Here is a 5206-nt window from a genome sequence, read left to right on the forward strand (position 1 = left end):
CACTCTTAAAGCGGGGATGTTCCAGGTGTTCCCCGGCAGTGCGGCACTGCTCCTCCTGCTGGCCAGAATCCGCCATTGCTGAACAGGTGGAAATGACCAAAAGCCCGCATGATCCTAAAACAAACCCCCTGACCTTCCCTGCCCCCAGGACCTGAGAGCCACTATCTCATAGAACATAGAACATTCCAGCACAGTCCAGGCCCTTCAACCCTCGATGTTTTGCTGACCTGTGGAACCAATCTGAAGTCTACACCGACCATACCAGAAGGGAGTAGAAGGGAGAAGACGGTGAGGAAGGCAGAGAGGAGACAAGTGCAAGAGACTCCGGGGGAAGTACCTGTCAGGAACAGGTTGAATCTTTTGGATACAGTAGAGACAGACAACACTGCCAGTCCGCGAGGCGGTTAGGTCTGTCAATCAAAAGTTGGCGTGGAGGCAGAGCCGAGGAGTCAGACATCACACACAGCCGTGGTAATAGGGGACTCCATAGTGAGATAAACTGAACGGGGTTTCAGTGGCAACAGGCAGGATTTGAGGATGGTGTGTTGCCTTCCTGGTGCCAGGATTAAGGACATCGCAGACAGAGTGCAGGAAATCCTCAAGGGTGAAAGTGAAGAGCCAGAGGTGGTGGTACATGTCGGCACAAATGATGTCGGGAAGAAGAGGACTTCAGCGGGACTTCGGAGAACTCAGAAGAAGGCTGAAAAGCAGGACATCCAGGGTGGTTATCTCTGGTTTGCTTCCAGTTCCTCGGGCTGGAGAGGCCAGGAACAGGGAGATAATGGACTTGAATATGTGGCTGGGGAACTGGTGCAGGAAGCAAGGATTTAAATTCTTAGATCACTGGGGTATGTTTAGCGGTAAGGATAAATTATACAAGTGGGACGGGTTGCACCTTAATAGGTGGGGGACCAGCATTCTAGCAGGTAGGTTTGCCACTGCAACACAGCTTCGTTTAAACTAAATAGCTGGGGGGAGAGGACAAACTGGAAGTTTAAGGAAATTGAAGGGAAAGTTAGAACAAGAGAAGTCAAGAAAGACAACGGTAGCAATGAAGCAGAAAACTCAAAAAGGGATCATGCCATAAGGTTGAGTGAAATAGGGATTGATAGGAAGGGTGACGGCAGTAACAAATTAAAAATATTGTATATGAATGCACGAAGCATTAGAAATAAGGTGGATGAACTTGAGGCTCATTTGGAATTTGGCAGTTACGTTATTGTGGGGAGAACGGAGATGTGGCTTCAAGTGGACAGGGCCTGGGAAATGAATATTCAAGGCTCTACGTGCTTTCGTAAGGACAGACTGACTGGCAGAGGGGGTGGGGTGGCCTTGTTGGTAAGGAATGACATTCAGTCCCTTGTGCGGGAGAACCTAGAATCAGGGGATGTAGAGTCAGTATGGATACAGCTGAGAAATTTTAAGGGTAGAAAGACCCTCATGGGAGTTATCTACAGGCCCCCAAACAGTAGCCTGGATGTAGGGTGTAAGTTGAATCAGGAGCTGAAATTGGTCTGTCCCAAAGATGTTACTACAGTTGTTATGGGGGATTTCAACATGCAGGTAGACTGGGAGAATCAGGATGGTATTGGACCTCAAGAAAGGGAGTTTGTGGAGTGCCTCCGAGATGGATTCTTAGAACAGCTGGTGCTGGAGCCGACCAGGGAGAAGGCAATTCTGGATCTGGTGTTGTGCAACGAACCGGATTTGATCAGGGACCTCGAAGTGAAGGAGCCATTGGTAAGTAGTGACCACAATACAATAAGCTTTAATCTGCAATTTGAGAGGGAGAGGGTACAATCGGAAGTGACAATATTTCTGTTGAATAAAAGGAACTATGGAGCTATGAGGGAGGAGCTGGCCAAAGTTCAATGGTGCAATATCTTAGCAGGGATGACAGTGGAGGAACAATGGCAGGTATTTCTGGGTATAATGCAGAAGATGCAGGATCAGTTCATTCCAAAAAAGAAGAAAGATCGTAAGAGGAGGCAGGGGTGGCCGTGGCTGACGAGGGAAGTTAAGAAACATATAAAGTTAAAAGAGAAAAAGTATAACATAGCTAAGATGAGTGGGTAAACGGAGGACTGGGAAGCTTTTAAAGAACAACAGAGGATTACTAAGAAGGAAAGATGCAGAGAAAAAATGAGGTACGAAGGTAAACTGGCCAAAAATATAAAGAAGGATAGTAAAAGCTTTTTTAGGTATGTGAAAGGAAACAAAAATGGTTAAGACTAAAATTGGGCCCTTGAAGACAGAAACAGGGGAATATATTACGGGGAACAAAGAAATGGCAGAAGAGTTGAATTGGTACTTCAGATCTGTGTTCACTGGGGAAGACACAAGCAATCTCCCTGAGGTAACAGTGGCTGAAGGACCTGAACTGAAGGGAATTTATATTTGCCAGGAAGTGGTGTTGGAGAGACTGTTAGGTCTGAAGGCTGATAAGTCCCCGGGGCCTGATGGTCTACATCCCAGGGTACTGAAGGAGGTGGCTCTGGAAATCGTGGATGCATTGGTGATCGTTTTCCAATGTTCTATAGATTCAGGATCAGTTCCTACGGATTGGAGGGTGGCTAATGTTGTCCCACTTTTTAAGGAAGGAGGGAGAGAGAAAGCAGGGAATTATAGACCAGTTAGTCTGACCTCAGTGGTGGGAAAGATGCTGGAGTCAATTATATAAAAGATGAAATTACGACACATCTGGATAGCAGTAACAGGATAGGTCAGAGTCAGCATGGATTTATGAAGGGAAATCATGCTTGACTAATCTTCTGGAATTTTTTGAGGATGTAACTCTGAAGATGGACAAGGGTGATCCAGTGGATGTAGTGTACCTGGACTTTCAGAAAGCCTTTGATAAAGTCCCACATAAGAGGTTAGTGAGCAAAATTAGGGCGCATGGTATTGTGTGCAAAATACTGATCTGGATTGAAAATTGGTTGGCTGACAGGAAACAAAGAGTAGTGATAAACGGCTCCCTTTCGGAATGGCAGGCAGTGACCAGTGGGGTACCGCAGGGATCCGTGCTGGGACCGCAGCTTTTTACAATATATATTAATGATATAGATGATGGTATTAAAAGTAATATTAGCAAATTTGCTGATGATAAAAAGCTGGGTGGCAGGGTGAAATGTGAGGAGGATGTTAGGAGATTACAAGGTGACCTGGACAGGCTAGGTGAGTGGACAGATACATGGCAGATGCAGTTTAATGTGGATAAATGTGTGGTTATCTACTTTGATGGCAAGAACAGGAAGGCAGATTACTATCTAAATGGAGTTAAGTTAGGTAAAGGGGCAGTACAATGAGATCTAGGTGTTCTTGTATATCAGTCAATGAAAGCAAGCATGCAAGTACAGCAGGCAGTGAAGAAAGCTAATAGCATGCTGGTCTTCATAACAAGAGGGATTGAGTATAGAAGCAAAGAGGTTCTTCTGCAGCTGTACAGGGCCCTGGTGAGACCGCACCTGGAATATTGTGTGCAGTTCTGGTCTCCAAATTTGAGGAATGACATTCTGGCTATTGAGGGAGTGCAGCGTAGGTTCACGAGGTCAATTCCCGGAATGGCGGGACTATCTTACGGTGAAAGATTGGAGCGACTGGGCTTGTATACCCTTGAGTTTAGAAGGCTGAGAGGGGATCTGATTGAGACATATAAGATTATTAAAGGATTGGACACTCTGGAGGCAGGAAGCATGTCCCGAACCAGAGGACACAGTTTAAAAATAAGGGGTAGGCCATTTAGAACAGAGTTGAGGAGAAACTTCTTCACCCAGAGAGTGGTGGGTATATGGAATGCTCTGCCCCAGAAGGCAGTGGAGGCCAAGTCTCTGGATACTTTCAAGAAAGAGTTGGATAGAGCTCTTAAAGATAGTGGAATTGAGGGTTATGGAGATAAGGCAGGAACAGGATACTGATTGAGGATGATCAGCCATGATCATAATGAATGGTGGTGCTGGCTCGAAGGGCAGAATGGCCTAATCCTGCACCTATTGTCTATTGTCTAACCTACACTATTCCATTCTTGTCCATATGCCTATCCAATGATCATTTAAATGCCCTTAAAGTTGGCGAGTCTACTACTGTTGCAGACAGTGTGTTCCATGCCCCTACTACTCTGAGTAAAGAACCTACCCCTGACATCCATCCTATATCTATCACCCCTCCATTTAAAGCCATGTCCTCCATTGATAGCCATCACCATCTGACGATAAAGGCTCTCACTGTCCACCCTATCTAACCCTCTGATTATCTTATATGTCTCAATTAAGTCACCTCTCAACTTTCTGCTCTCTAACGAAAACAGTCTCAAGTTCCCCAGCTTTTCCTCATAAGACCTTCCCTCCATACCAGGCAACATCGTAGTAAATCTCCTCTGCACCCTTTCTCATGCTTCCACATCCTTCCTGTAATGTGGTGACAAGACCTGTATGCAATATTTCAAGTGCTGCCACACCAGCGTTTTGTACAGCTGCAGCATGATCTCAGCGCTCTGAAACTCAATCCCTCTACCAATAAAAGCTAACACACCAGGTTAACAGCCCTATCAACCTGGGTGGCAACTTTCAGGGATCTATGTACATGGAAACTGAGATCCCTCTGCTAATCCACACTACCAAGAATCTTACCATTAGCCCAGTACTCTGCATTCCTGTTACTCCTTCCAAAGTGAATCACCTCACACTTTTCCACTCCATTTGCTACCTCTCAGTCCAGCTCTGCAGCTTATCTATGTCCCTCTGTAACCTACAACATCCTTCATCATTATCCACAACTCTACCGACCTTAGTGTCATCCGCACATTTACTAACTCACTTTTCTACGCCCTCATCTCGGTCATTTATGAAAATGACAAACAGCAATGGCCCCAAAACAGACCCTTGTGGTACACCACTAGTAGGTGAACTCCAGGATGAATATTTCCCAGCAACGACCATCCTCTGTCTTCTTTCAGCTAGCCAATTTCTGATCCAAACCACTAACTCATCTTCAATCCCATGCCTCCATATTTTATGCAATAGCCTACCATGGAGAACCTTATCAAAAGCTTTACTGAAATCCATATACACCACATGAATCACTTTACCCTCATCCATCTGTTTGGTCGCCATTTCAGAGAACTCAATAAGGTTTGTGAGGCACGACCTACCCTTCACAAAACCGTGTGACTATCCCTAACCAACTTATTCCTTTCAAGATGATTATA

The sequence above is a fragment of the Chiloscyllium plagiosum genome, unplaced genomic scaffold, assembly GCF_037043375.1.
Source record: "Chiloscyllium plagiosum isolate Xiang-an unplaced genomic scaffold, Cpla_swu_hap1 HiC_scaffold_28, whole genome shotgun sequence".
Lineage (NCBI taxonomy): Eukaryota > Metazoa > Chordata > Chondrichthyes > Orectolobiformes > Hemiscylliidae > Chiloscyllium > Chiloscyllium plagiosum.